At 41.6% G+C, this 15,562-nt stretch overlaps 1 long non-coding RNA gene across 3 annotated transcripts; it reads left to right on the forward strand.

The window, feature by feature from the left end:
* Nucleotides 1-522: 522 nt before the first annotated feature.
* LOC110365458 (uncharacterized) lies at nt 523-5,869 on the forward strand. Of its 3 annotated transcripts, none has more exons than XR_010472790.1 (5): nt 523-1,468; nt 2,001-2,128; nt 2,672-2,914; nt 4,081-5,249; nt 5,374-5,869. It is a non-coding gene; the product is annotated as an uncharacterized LOC110365458 (long non-coding RNA). The 3 variants fall into 3 exon arrangements; XR_010472788.1 differs by having other exon boundaries at nt 1,284-1,375; XR_010472787.1 differs by having other exon boundaries at nt 523-2,128.
* Nucleotides 5,870-15,562: the final 9,693 nt, after the last annotated feature.

Consider the following 15,562-nt stretch of genomic DNA (forward strand, 5'->3'; position numbering starts at 1 on the left):
TTCTCCAAACTAAAGAGACCCAGCTCCCTCAGCCTTTCTTCATAAGGGAGGTGCTCCACTTCCTTAATCATCTTCGTTGCCCTACGCTGGACCCTCTCCAGCAGTTCCCTGTCCTTCTTGAACTGAGGGGCCCAGAACTGGACACAATATTCTAGATGGGGTCTCACCAGGGCAGAGTAGAGGGGAAGGAGGACCTCTCTCAATCTACTAACCACCCCCCTTGTAATACACCCCAGGATGCCATTGGTCTTCCTGGCCACAAGGGCACAGTGCTGGCTCATGGTCATCCTGTTGTCCACCAGGACCCCCAGGTCCCTTTCCCCTGCGCTGCTCTCTAATATGTAATTTCCCAACCTATACTGGAACCTGGGGTTGTTCCTGCCCAGATGCAGGACTCTACACTTTCCCTTGTTATATTTCATTAAATTTTTCCCTGCCCAACTCTCCAGCCTGTCCAGGTCTCGCTGGATGGCAGCACAGCCTTCTGGTGTGTCAGACACTCCTCCCAGCTTAGTGTCATCAGCAAACTTGCTGATAGTGCACTCTATTCCCTCATCTAAATTGTTAATGAATATATTGAATAATATTGGCCCCAGTACTGACCCCTGAGGCACTCCACTAGATACTGGCCTCCAACTAGTCTTTGCACCATTGAGTACCACTATCTAGGACATGGGGGCAGCCTGGGGACACGCTGGGGCTCTGGGCCACAGTGGCTTGACGCAGGTGTCAGAAGAGCTCATCAGTCTCTTCGGGGAGGACAGGGATGACATGCTGATCGACCGCAACTTATGGGTATGACATTGGGGGCGACTCAGGCATCCAGGAGGGAGTCAGGCTTCAGGGAGAGGGAGGGGGTAACCAATGTGTTGGAACTGATGTTCAGGGTCACAGGGGTGGTTGAAGGTAAAAGAGGGGATACAGGACTGGGAGGGTTTTGATGTGACACCAGGAGGAAACAAAGTTGGACAGAACCAAAGTTCAGCGTCATGGGCTTGGGGCAGGGGGTGGAGGTAAAAAGAGGCAACACAGGGGTGGTGAAAGGGTTTTGATGTGACACTGGGTGGAACCAAAGTTCAGGGTCACTGGTGTGGGGGGAAGGTAAAAGACAGGACACAGGGTTGAGGGAAGGATTTTGATATGACACTGGGCAGAACCAAAGTTGGGTGGAACCAAAGTTCAGAGTCACGGGGGTGGGGGAAGGTAAAAGAGGCGACACAGGGGAAGGATTTTGATGTGACACCGAGCGGAACCAAACTTTCTCGGAACAAAAGTTCAGGGTGGGGGGGGTGGGTCATGTGGGGAAGGGAAAGGGAAGGGCACTGAGGCAAGTTGGGGACTGGATCGAGGGGACACCAAGGCCTCTTGGAGTGGGGTACGTGGGGGTTCTGGGTTGACATGGTGTCCCTTGGGGACCCAGGTGTCCTAGGGGAAGGTAGAGGAGGGGACACAGGGATACATGAAGCAGGTGAGTGTAACTGGTTTGTGAGTGTGGGATTGAAAATTCTTGTGAGGGGTTTCCCTGATTTTCAAGGGCTCTTTTTTCTTTCTTCTTTTTTGTTTTCTTTTTTTTTCTTCTTTTTTTTTTTTTGTTTTCTTTTCTTCTTCTTCTTCTTTTTTCCCTTCTTCCCTTCTTTTTTTTTCCTTCTTCTTTTTCTCTTTTTCCTCTTTTTTGCTTCCTTTTTTTTTTTAAATTTTTTTTTTCTTTTTTCTTTTTTTTTTTTACCCCTGTTTTTTCCTTCCTTTCCTATTTTTTTCATTCCTTTCCTCCCTGCAGTTTTTCAGAGCCTTCCCAGTTTCTGCTGTCATCTGATGGCTGAAGTGTTATTCTTGTGTGCATGTTTGGCAGGTGGGGGTCCAATGCAACGTACAGAGCTCCCTCATTTCCCCCCAGAACTCCAAATCACAGGGACGATGTTGCTGTGCAGCTGCTAATGACAGCCCGGCGCCCCATGCAGAATAAAGTTCTTCGTGCCGTGTGTGTGTGTTCTGTGTTCCAGCACTATGTATTGTACCTGCTGTGATGAGTTCGTGCTCCACCGTGTCACCGCAGCTTCGGCAGCATCCCGGGTTTCGTTGAACAGGTTGTCGGTGGAGCCGGCAGTCGACAACCTCCAGTCACATCAAGGTGCTCCAGTGTTTTTTTTCCTGGAAATTCCAATGGCCTTGGTTTTTATTATTTTCATTTTAACTACTTATTTACTGTAAAACATTTAGAATAAAAACATTTAGAACAAAAACTTAAGTAAGAGTAACTAGAAGAGTCTTTGGGAGTAAATAATGCCTACTCTAGCTATTACTTAAAACTCTGCAGACAGTAATTACCCACAATTTACATAATAAAATCAAAAATAGCAGAATACTGGAGCACTAATTGGAAGCAATACGTGTAGAGAAAAAAACCCTAGTTCATATTAAAAAAATAAAATCATGTGCTAGTTAATCTACTTAGTAGTAAAGTAATGATTAAAATGTTAGAGTGTAAATAAATGAAAGGGATAATTTGTAGGGGGTTTCTAGAGCAGGTTCCAGGTCAGCACATGGTTCTGGAGCAGGGTTGGGTTCTGACTTGGGGGTAAGTCCTAGAATCTAGTTCAGGGGATGCTCCTATTTTGTCATCTCTGAGAGGATTTGTGGTACTTGTTGATGGTGGTGGGTGATCCCTGGGCAGGAGTAGAGAGCCCTGGGGAGGACTGTGGAGTCGTGAGGAACTGAGTGGAGCCCTTGGGAGGACTGGGAAGCTCTGGGGAGATGAGAGAAGTCCAGAGGAAGTCTGGGGAGTCCTGAGGAGATGAGGTTCACCCTGAAGAGCTGTGGAGAACTGAGGAGAGCCCTGGGCAGAAACAGGGAGCCTTCAGGAACCAAGGAGAGACCTGAGGAGGACTGGGAAGATGCAAACCACTGGTGAGCAGAGGTAAGGCCTGGGGAGGAATGGGGGCCTCTAGGGAGGAATTGGGAGCCCCGGGGAGAAGTTTTGGGGAACTGTAGTGAGCCCTGGGGAGAGCCGGGAAACCCTGGGGAAGACTGGGGAGCCTGGGGGAGCTGAGGCAAGACTTGGGGAAGACTGGGGAGCCTCAGAGAAATGAGCCAAGTCCTGGGGAGAAGTGGGGATTCCTGGGGAGCTGGGGCAAGCCTTGGGAAGATAAGGTGAGCTTTGGGGAGCCATGGAGAGCCTTGTGGAGATCTGGGGAGCCCAAGGGAGGTGAGGAGAGGCCTTGGGAGCCGTGGGGAACTGAGACAAGCCCTGGGGAGAACTTGGGGAGCCTTGGGGAATCGAGGTGAGCCTGTCGAGGACTGTGGATCTCTAGGGAGCCCTAGGAAAATGAGGCGAGGCCTGGGGGAAATCTGGGGAGCCCTGGGAAGGTGAGGGGAGTCCTTGGGAGACCTTTGGAGTCCTGGGGAGGCAAAGTAAGCCCCGGACTCTTTTTTTATAAGAGATTCTTACAGAATCTAATTCTGCTTTGCCATTTAGTCCTACCCAGAATGTAGTTCTTGTAGAAGTTATGTAGTCTGTGTGGCCTTGCTAGAGTGTAATGCAATAGCATTTTAATTTTTTATAGGAAATTACAGCAGACAATTTTAATAATAATATAGTTACTACATTTAATGAGTTACATTTTTACACAGGTTAGTATGACATCTATCTTTTTCTCCCTATGCTCTAGAATAATTAAGTTTAAATCCCTACTCAGTCACATTGCAGATGCAATAGACGCAGTAAGAAAGCAGGTATTGTCATTTTCAGTAAGGGTCCAGATGACTGTGGTCAGGGTGGTGGGTGGGGCCCGGGGTATATGAGCCACAGCCCCTCATCAGGGAGCTTGTTCTGCTCCTGGGCTGCTTTGGTGTTTTGCTGCTCCTTCCTCCCTGCAGTAGTTTGCAGCTTTTGAGCTGTCTGAGCTAGAGAACTGAAGGCATATATTTGAGGTGAGATGTTCAGGGCCATTCAAGGTTCAGCAGTGTATATAATAGAATGTATTCTTGTAAGTGTGTTTGGTTTGGTTTTTGCTTTGCTTAGTTGTGTGTTTTGTTGTGGTGGATTTTTTATTTTTTTTTATATTTTTTTTTTTTTAATTGCAGATGTTGAAAAGGAACCTGGCAATTACAGGAAGATGCCCATTAGCTGATGTGGTATTTTCTTCTGCTGAGGATGGTTTCAGACCCCTAGCCCTCTGAAAGCTAAGTGGAAGGACTGGGGCTGGGGAGGCTCTGGGCATTGTAGGGAGGGGTTTTAAAGCTTATGTAGGGGAGAAGACTGTCCAGGAACAGTTGCTTTTGGGCAGGTAAAGGGTGCAGGTAACTTTTCAGCACAATGCTAGCTTGGGCAGGGCAGCTCCAGCCTGTGTCTGTGTTGTTGTGTAGTTTGGGAAGTCTGCCTTGTGCCTGTTAGATGTTCCTTGGGTCTTCATAGAATCTTAGAATAGAATGGAAGGGACTCACAAGGACCGTTGAGTCCAACTTCTGTCATTGCATATGACAACTCCATAGCTCACATCATGTGTCTGAGGTTGTCACATGCCTGGTCTCTTCTCGCTTTCTGGGAGGGGCCCTCAGTTCAAGAAGGACAGGGATCTGCTGGAGAGAGCCCAGCGCAGGGCAACAAAGATGATTAAGGGAGTAGAGCATCTCCCTTATGAGAAAAGGCTGAGGGAGCTGGGTCTCTTTAGTTTGGAGAAGAGGAGACTGAGGGGGGACCTCATTAATGTTTACAGATATATAAAGGGTGAGTGTCATGAGGTTGGAGTCAGGCTCTTCTCGGTGACAACCAATGATGGGACAAGGGGCAAGGGGTACAAACTGGAACACAAAAGGTTCCACTTAAATTTGAGAAGAAACTTCTTCTCAGTGAGGGTGACAGAACATTGGAACAGGCTGCCCAGGTGGGTTGTGGAGTCTCCTACTCTGGAGACATTCAAAACATGCCTGGATGCCTTCCTGTGTAACCTCATCTAGGTGTTCCTACTCCGGCAGGGGGATTGGACTGGATGATCTTTCAAGGTCCCTTTCAATCTCTAACATTCTGTGATTCTGTGAGGGGCTGTTCAGCAGGAGTGAATGAGGTGTGATCTCAAAGTTGTAACCATAATCAGACATTTTTGGAATGGGATGAGCATTTCCAGTTAGCTGGGGTAGTGGCGAGGAGAATGTGGGATGGGGAACTTATCCCAAGCACTGCAGTAATTTTGTTTCTTGCTATCTTAGGTGCCACAAGTGACAAGGGCTTTGATATCTGCCTCTGTAATGAGCAGGTGAATGGAATGCACTGACACTTTTGAGGTGGTGGGTGTTGTGGAGGTGGTCAGCATTTTCCGATGTGATACTTAGTGCTGGCACTGTCTGGTTTTGGTTATTTTTGTTTGTTCTATATTGCAGATGTTGAAGAGGAACTGCAGGAACGTCCTCGTTAACCAATGCGTGTTTTCTTTTCTCGAGGATGGATTCAGATTTCCAACATTACTTTTATTTTACATCTAAATCTTCTAAAGTTAAATTAGAAAATGAACAGTGAGTCACGACTGTCTTAATTTAAATGTAGCCTTTTTTCTTTCTGTATGAGGGGGAGTGGAATAAATAATCATGGATATTAATTCTGAATTAAAATAAAAGTAGTGCAAAGTACATGTGATTAACAGACCAGTGAATCTGTTCCGTGTGAAAAGGATGTTCAGCAAATTGACCGAAAACAGCACCACCTGCAGCCAGCATTGTTCAACAGAAAGGACCTGATTCTTTTTCACGACAATGCCTGATCACATGTTACACAACTGACGCTTCAAAGGTTGAATTAATTGGGCTATGAAGATTTGCCTCATCTGCCATCTCATTTATGCATTACAGGAATAAATAAACTTATTTCTGGTTGGCAAAACTGTGTCGATTTTTAACAGTTCCTTTGCTGATAAAGATGCATTTGAGCCTAGTTCTAATTATTTAAAATTCATGGTCCAGAACTGCAGTTACTTTTGCACCAACTACTATTTCTCTGTCCGTTCAACCATCTGACCATCTGCACATACAATTGATGGATCAAGTTGATGGAGTCATCAGCTCTACTTGTTACATCACTGTAATCTCTATTTTGAGATAGTTGGAAGGAACATAATAGAGTTATTGATGACTTCTGAACTTGAAGTCTGTCCTCAAAGAGAACTTCAAAAAAGATATTGATATAGCAGAATACAGATGGATGCAGCAAACATGGCAGTTAACCAGTTGATGGCTCTGAATGTTGACACTGAAGTGCTTTGAAGTTAGTTTTCCTTTGAAGCTCCAGTCAGCAGGTTCTTTGGGTCCTACAGAAGAGATGTTCTGGTTGCCTCAGTTGTATTTTCTGCCAGGAATGTGAAATCCCAATGGCACAGATATGTGGACTAGAATAGGCATGCAAGCTGGGATGCAGCTGTTCCAACTGGAATATCTTCTGCCCCTTTGGAACATCTGGGATGACTGTGCCATTCCAAAAAGGGCTGGTAAATGTGCTGCACAATCCACAGGAGCACTATTTCCTTCGGGAAGAGTAGTTGGAAGCCAGGCAAGAGGTCTGTTGAGGCATCAGAATTGTTCCCCTGAGGCTAGTAGCTTGAAAAAAGAGGGCCCAGAGGAGAGTTTCCCAAGTGCTAAGAGGTGGGACTCCAGTTCTGGAGCAGTAATCATCCGGAGAATGGGAGGAGACTTGGGAAAGAAGAGATGGCAAGGGTGCACTTGAGCAATGGAAGAAGAAAGGGAAGAATGTGATCTGGCCCAAGGCCTTGAATGGCAAGAGTGTTCCTGTTTTGTATGGTGTTTCTCCTGAAATACTCTGACTAAAGCCTGTTACCCCCTGTTATTCTCTCACTTCTGCCTCCACCAAAATTCCATGAATGTGGTCCAGAATCCCTGACATTATTTTTAGGGGCTTGCTTTATCTTCCTCTCTGCTCTGTCTTGATGGGAACATGATGGTGTCTGGGGCTAAAGGGAGGAAGTGGGTGAAAGGGTGCAGAGTGTCCCATGTTGGAGTCTAGTTTTCATCTTTGCAATGAAGGTTCAGAAACACCAACTCCTTTAGTGTCTTCTAGAAAAGCTTGGACTGTCCTGTGGCCCTGTCCCCTGGCCCTGCCCTGTGGCCCTGTCCTATGGTGGGCCACCCCCTGCCCTGTGGCCCTGAGCTGTGCCCTCACCCCATAGCCCAGCCCCATTTCTTAGCCTATGCCCTATGGCCATGTCCCTGCCATGCCCTGTGGCCCTGCCCCTGTAATGCCCTATGCACTGTTGCCCCACCTCCATGTCATGGCTCTGCCTCTGTGCTGTGGACCTGCCCTGTGGTTCCACCCCGATGATGCCCCACCTGTCTCACACCCACCACCCTGTGGACCTGTCACTGGGCTTGGTACCTTGGCCTCCCGATTCGGTCCCTGTGCCATTCTGGGACTTGGATATTGCATTGCATTGCGTTGCATTGCATTTTTTTATTGTTTTAGGTTTGGAAGCTGATCTGAAAGGGTATCTGCAGTTAGGAAGGTTTTTAGCCTCTGGATGTATATAAAAAATGCTCACTTCTGTTTGCCATCCTTTTAAAAATATGTTTATAAAATAGGCTGATCTACCTTACATTTTCTAAAAATATGTTTCTCTCCCTTACATTTACTTTGCTTTCAGGCTGCTATAGGGGGGGGGGAGGTGTCACTAAACAGAGCCAGACAACATTAAGTGCTATAAAACATGTTGCAAAAAGCTGGAGTTTTTACCAAAGGCTTATAACCTCAATATGTCTAGAAGATCATAGCAAGAGTAATAGAATCATAGAATCATTTTGGTTGGAAGAGACGCTTAAGATCATCAAGTCCAACCATAACGTAGATGTAGCACTAAACCATGTCCCTAAGAGCCTCATCTATATGTCTTTTAAATCCTTCCAGGGATGGTGTCTCCACCACTTCCCTGGGCAGCCTGTTCCGATGCTTCACAATCCTTTCTGTGAATAAATGTTTCCTAATATCCAATCTGAATGTTCCATGGTGCAACCTGAGGCCATTTCCTCTCATCCTATCACTTCCTACTTAGGAGAAGAGACCAACACCCTCCATGCTACAACCTCCTTTCAGGTAGTTGTAGACAGCAATAAGGTCTCCCCTCAGCCTCCTTTTCTCCAGGCTAAACAGCCCCAGTTGCCTCAGCCGCTCCAGACTCGTGCTCCAGGCCCCTCACCAGCCTCGTCACCCTCCTCTGAACTCTCTCCAGCACTTCAGTGTCTTTTTTGTTGTGAGGGGCCCAAAACTGAACACAGGATTCAAGGTGGGGCTTCACCAGTGCTGAGTACAGCAGCACCATCACTTCTCTAGTCCTGCTGGCCACACTATTCCTGATACAAGCCAGGATGCTGTTGGCCTTTTTGGTCACCTGGGCACACTGCTGGCTCATGTTGAGATGGCTGTTGACCAACATCCCCAGGTACTTTTCTGCCAGGAAGCTCTCTAGCCACTCTTCCCCGAGTCTGTAGCACTGCCTGGGGTTGTTTATTCTCTCATCCTGATTAAGAGCTAAGGAAGACAGAGGAGAACCATTCCCCTGCCATTTTAATTTTCTTCTTAGTGCTTCAATATTGGCCTATAAGGCACAAGTCTATATGCACAGTACTTTTGCTGTAATTACTTTTTTTCACAGAAAGCGTTACATTGTGTAAATTTACTGCAGTTTTCAGCTGCTGCTCCATACTAGCTTTCACACTAATTCAGTCAGAACAGCAATAATGTTGCTAATGTGTCTTGACCTTTGTCTTTTACCTGCCTATTTTGCCATTCAGTGTTATCAGTTAAGACTTGAACTCTTTCTCATGCATGCCATATCTGTTCCTGCCTCATCTTATTTACTTGTCACAGAGAACTTTGCATTGGCATGAACTTTTCATTACTCGTATGGTTCATGCTATTATCTGTTTTCTTCTGCTATCAGCCTTCAGTAACTAGTGTTTGATTTATTGATTGCTATTATTTTCACTTTGTTCCCATCATCCACACTTTTTTTTTTTCTCCTAATAATAAGAGAGAATTTAAGGAAGCACATGCATTTAGGGGCGCAAAAACAGCTACCTAATTCATTATGACTAAGTAACATGTTCTGAATGGAAAGCATAATGTTATACTCAGCTCACCTCATTTTATCTACCTAAAAGTTAGATATTTATGCCAAAATATTTATTTATTATATTTCTTTCAGTCAATGAAGAAGGATTAACTGTCTCCAGAAAAAAATTCTTCCCTTTCCATTAGACCTCTAATGTTAGGTGAAAGCATTCCTTTAATCTCAGTGCTAGCTGTTAGCTCTGATAGTTTCTGCTGAAGTAAACTGGATTCAACACAGATTTCCTTTATGGATATGCTTAATCTGCCCCACTTTTTATTATAATCTACTAAGAAACACATCTCTCTGATTCTGACTTAAAATAAGATCCTCTGATTCTGTGTTGGGAACTGCTGGATTCACTTGCTGAATATTGAGCTGCAGCTACCCAAAGTCAGACAAGGTATAGACTGGTCTGGAAAGGAACCTCAGTGTTGTCATGTGGAATCTTTCTGGATGTGCTTGAACAAGGAAAGTTACGATTTTGTTAGTGCCAGGTTGTGTTGGTTGTGGTTTTATTGGTGTTTTTTGTTTGTTTTTGTTCCCCTCCCTCCCGGTGTGTTGTTGTTGTTGTTGGTCGTTTCATTTTTAATTGCTTTTTTGATATAGATCAATTAACATGGAATCATAGAATGGTTTAGGTTGGAAGTGGCTTTATGGGAATGGATAGCTTCCACTAGACCAGGTTGCTCAAAGCCCCATCCAACCTGGCCTTGGACATTTCCAGGGATGGGGCAGCCACAGCTTCTCTCAGCAGCCTGTTCCAGTGCCTCACCACCCTCATTGTGGAGAACATGGAGGCAGATAAGTTCCCAGTAATCCATTTGGATTATTTCATTGAACAGTTAATTTCAATCTTTATTTCTTAATCCTCTTTAAGGGCTGTATAAAAACTGTGGAGCTTTTATGCTTTTTTATTTCCTTTCCGTTATATGCTTATTGGAAGTCAGAATTTAATTAAATTGTGAATGCATAAAACAGCGTAGATGTTAGTTTGTGACAGGAATCTAAAACTCCTCAGGACCCTTTGTCAGAACTTCAATATGGTCTTCCATATAAAGTAAATGTATCAGTTATTTGACTGCATTCAGTTACCCATTAGTGTTTTATTTTTCACATTACATATCCCATCTGTTTAGTGATCACACCTAAGAAACTCTTGTTTCTTGTCAGATGTGCATGTGAAAGTTCCTGGGTAATGTCATACAGCAAGCATCCTACTTAGATGACTCCATGAGCAGATCTTCCCACTACCAGTAATCTTCTGATGTGGTGGGACCTACCAGATATAAACTCAGAGTTTTCAACAATTGTTATTTCAATATATACTCAGAGCTCCAATTTGGGGCATGCTTAAAGACTAAAGGCAGGTATCAGTGTCCAGCTGCCTTCTCTATCTTCCTACTTTTGACATACCTTAGCCTAGTGGAGACCTACAGTACCTGGTCCTCTGAGCAATTATACTAGTTAAATGGCCCTGAAAAAAGATTGGTTTCTTGGTTTGGTTTTGGAAGGGGTTGGTTTGTTGGTTGGTTGTTTTTAAATAGTTCAAATTGTAGGACTTCAGGGGGAAAATGGAGGCATTGTTCCTTCATACCTTTCACTTGACCAAAATACAGGTATTTCCAAATTTGTTGAACATTTTTGTGTTCTACAGCACAGTTTTTTCATCATCTCTAGTCCAACTTAAAGAAAGTTACTCATTGCTTACATTTTTGACACTGTATGTACATCTAAAATTTTCTGATCCTGTCTAAGAACATCAGGGCAGGAAATGCTGTCCTAGAAAACTGAAGATTCAGCAAGTTCTCCAAGTTGGATTAGCCTGGAAATGGGTAAAAATGGGAAGTATAAAAGACAATGTAGTTCTCTTCTAAGTCATGACTCCTCTGCCCAGTTATGTCTTGCTGGGTCAAATATGCATGAGAAGATGTTTGAATAGCACATGATTGATTTATATTATGCCATTCTTAGTCAAGCAATGTTAAATAACGGATTACACAAGGAATCATATATTTTTAACTAGTAAAACATCTGCTAACTTGTTTACTAAATGAGGTCCATGTTTTTAATTGCGGATTGGACTAGGTGATCTCCAGAGGTCCCTTCCAATGCCAGCCATTCTGTGATTCTGTGATTCTGTGATTTAGAGGTATTCTGAACGGATGTTCAGAAAAAGACAAAAACTTAAATCCCTTGCAATGAGGGGTATTGAAGTTATTGCTAAATAATCACAAGTAGTTAGAGATACTACAATGCCATAGTTCAGCAAGGTGTTCAGCAGTACAAATTTTATTTCCTCTTATACACACGTAACTGTACATATACATACACACACACGTATTTATATTCATATATCTGTATGTGTGTCATATACAATATATATGAAAGCAGTTCCTAGTCTGTCTAATATGATGACTCAAAGATCTTACCTGTTTGCAGGATACAGGCTGAGTTTACTCTTGCTCTGTCAGGGCAATATGATTAATCTGCCCTGAATTTTTCCAGTGTGAATCAGTTCAGCTGCACACTGAATCTTAAGATAAAATGCACAGTCCTGGTGTATCTTTATAGCTTTCATTTTAAATAAATATTTATTTACTGTTATTAATGTGAATTATCACTGGATTACTTTCAGCGTGTTAATAATACACTAACTCAAAGACACTTTTGTCAGGCCAAGATTTTGATCATGGTTTAGAATGCTTTAAGTCTGGCTGGTTGTGTTGGAGATGTTTTCAAGGATCTCCATTCTCAAAGACTGGGCAGGCAACTGTAATGTCATCCAAGAGTCTTATTTTGGGCCTTTCTGATTTATTTCTAATATTTGTTATCTCAATTTCTGTCAATTTACAGTTACCTAGAAACTCCTTCCTCCAAAGATTGACTCAGACAAGTTTCTCTTTCCTTTTGTGGGTGGGAACATGGCTGGTTTACTTGAATTCATACCATAAATATGGATTTAGGACCTACGGTCCAGGGTCAAAAGTGGTATCTCACAGAACACAAAACATACAGTCAGTATGACTTTACTCTTCTGGAGCTGATTTATTCAAAAGTTTTCTCAGATTATATTTGTAGCAAGAACTTTTGGACTGGATATTGCATTAATTGTTCAATTTACCCTTACTTTATTAAGAATGCATCACTGGCCATCCACAATTCTTTAACTTTATCAAAGGCTTGCTTCCCATATCACATTTATGCCTGGCAATAAGGTATAAAACAAAGTATAAAACAAACATACATTTCATAATTCTTATCTAGTTAGTTCTCTCGATACGTGGACCTTACGCAGATTAAATTTGTATTGCTGAATTACTGTTCAATGTTGAATTCTTGTTGCTGAACTAGAGCATAACGCTGAACTCATTTGCCAGCATTACTTATACATGTAAAATAGCTTTTAAAGAAACTTTTAAAGTAGAATAATAAAATGTATGGATTTCACTGTTGTCTTCATAACTGCACTTGTGAAGAATTATTAAAAAACCTGTATAAGCAGTAAATCTGACACCAATATGTTATATTCAATTTCACTTAAAAATATCAAATGAAAAAGTAGTGCAAATGCAGTGACCGACCTTACACTTCTGTGTTTTAGCTTGTTCTTTGTCTGAGACATAATCATGTTTCCTTTCTGAAGAGATTTCTTTTCTTCATATTGCATATCTTGTGCATGGATATGGTTGTTCAGGAATGTTGTAAAAACTGATGTCAATGAAGTTTTATGGTGTAATTAATTTACAGGCTTCTCCTATAAATATCTGTTCAGGTGGATTATTACCCTCCTATTCAGGTTATTTGTGTCTTTTGTCAGTCCTTAATTTATACAAGCTTTTAAGACAGAAATGAAACTGAGAAAATCATCTGATAAGAAATATGTTCCTCTTAGTTACTATGAAATTTTGTTTGTTTCTCTGCTTGCAATTTTTGTACTTGTTTGCGTTGCACTGGTTGTACTTTCATGGCTAGCAATCCAGGAGTTAGAACAAGGTGAGTAGCCAGCCTTTAACTTTTTCAGAAGTTCTTCAGTAGATGTTCAGACTTCAAAGGCAGTGATGGTGTCATTGTAATTATATTTAATATTTCATGCTATGCTTTTAACGCTGGGGGGAGATGGGGGTGGTGTTATGTTTTTCTCCTTCCTGGCAATTGATGAAAACAAAACAGGCAAAAATACAAGCACTTGAAGCATGTTCTGTAGCCATAGAAAAGAATTTTCATGGTTTAGACTTTGCAATAGGTTCTTGGAATACAACTCAAACTGTAAAGATTTGGTTATTCAATTATATTCATCAACTAGGGAAGGTAATACGGCAAATTGCAAATATTTGCTTTTTTCCTTGGTGTATGAGGTCTAACTCAGAAAGATAGTGATAATCCACTGAAGTCTGTGGGGAGCTTCTACATCTCTTAGAATATTTTCATTAAAACAAAACAAAACAAAACAATTATTTTAGATAATTTATTGCTATGAGAGAGATCCTGCATTAGATAGTCAGCTCCCAGCCCTATGTACAGTTAAAATACTTAGCCAATGCTCAGAGTGTGACAGGATCAAGCTACTGATACTCAAAGTAAACTAAACAAACAAAAAAATCAATATAGGATGATTTTCAAATGGAACTGAAATTTTGGTTTTAAGATTTTGTGGATATATGCTAACTGTTTCATGGTAAGGCTACACCTGGAGTACTGGGTCCAGTTCTGGGCTGCCCAGTACCTAAGACATATGGAGCTACTGCAGAGAGTCCAGTGAATGACTGATGAGACTGTGGAGTCTCCCTCCTCAGGGACAGTCAAAAGCTGTCTGGGCATGATACTGGGCAACTGGCTGCAGGTGGCCCTGCTTGAACAAAGAGGTTGGACCACAGGACCTCCAGAGCTCTCTTCCAACATCAGCCCGTTCATGATCTAGATTTTTGTTTGAAAGGAAATGTATCTAGGTCTATGGAGCCCTCACAGCTAATAGCAAAAAGAAGTTTTGAAATGAGGTAAAGGAAACAGGTTAAGCAAAAGGTTCAAGAACTATATTTTAAAATTATAATGATTTTTATAGCTGAAAAAATAACTCTAATACACTGAAGTTTTTGGTGTCTTCATTAACCAGATGTCTACACTATTTCATACTGAATCACATGAAGATTAAAATAACAGTAAGCCATACTTTTTCAAAAAATGTTTTATCAGAATATTCATGTTTATGCCTTTAGTTGATATTGTTTTTTCATTCCTAATTTTAAACCTTGTTCTTCCTACTGACTTCCTTCCCCTCTTACAGAATACTATCACATTCCAGGGAAATAAAATGAGCTTAAAGGTAATGATAGTCTATTGTTGCATATATTTAGAGACAGGCTTTAATGGCTTAGGTATTAGAAGATGAATAGGCAAGAATTTAGTTATGTGCAAAGGATAATTGTAAAACACTTAAAATATATATTTGACATATATAACAAAAGAAACATTTGTTTAAATAGATTTGCAATTGTTTTAAGGATAAATGGCCTTCAAAGAACTCAAAGTGGTCTGCTACTAGTTGACAGTGGGAAGTCAGTGTCACTAGGCTATGTATTCTATCACAAGCAGTTTATTATAGCATTTATTAGTTATCTGCTTTTGTGTTAAAACTGATTTTGGATGTTAATGCCTTCAAACACAAAGCAAAAATACCACTGGGACTGTAACTGGTAAGCAAAAGACATTTTCTATCAACTACATTAACTGAAGTCTTGTCTGAAAATTTCCAGTGTGTTACACAGTGAGGAAATACGTTTGTGTATAATGAATTGCTTTATGCATACCTCATATGCTGTAACATATTAAAAATCAAGATAAAATTTCAAGTAAGGACCTGTTTCTAATTTTCTCATAAATGCTCCCAGAATTTCATGCATGTATTGGTAAAAAAAGTCAGGTAAAAAATAATTTAACTGGTCTGACACTAGTGTTTCCAGCGCTGTTGTCAAAAACAGTGCACATTTATATTAAGAGTATACAGCAGTTAATACAGAGAGTGTGAAGTAGTAATTATTAGTATTTTCAATCCAGAACACACAAAAACTCATAATACACTAACTATCATTCTTCCCACATATATTTGTCCCCTGTTTTAGACATAGCTGGGCATACCATTGTCTCCTTTATCCATTCGCAGTGCAGCTGGGAAATTCAGCATTTAAAACAGAATTTGAGTAATGAGAGCAAACTACAAACAGTATTCATAAAAATATGTTTACAGTTGTGAATATTGTAAACATTTTAAAGTGTCTATCAGTTTTTTAAAATCAGGAAAAACATGTCTGATTACAAAGAAAAACAGAAAGCTAAAAGTTACTGTATTGATGATCTGTGTGGAATAAAATCTAATGTAATGTTTTTCATTTATTTCTATAAAATTCAGAACATTGAATTTTATTTTTAATTATCTAGCTGAAGCAGATGGGAGTATTCATGTCTAC

The sequence above is a fragment of the Columba livia genome, chromosome 1 (genome assembly GCF_036013475.1).
Source record: "Columba livia isolate bColLiv1 breed racing homer chromosome 1, bColLiv1.pat.W.v2, whole genome shotgun sequence".
Taxonomy (NCBI): Eukaryota; Metazoa; Chordata; class Aves; order Columbiformes; family Columbidae; genus Columba; species Columba livia.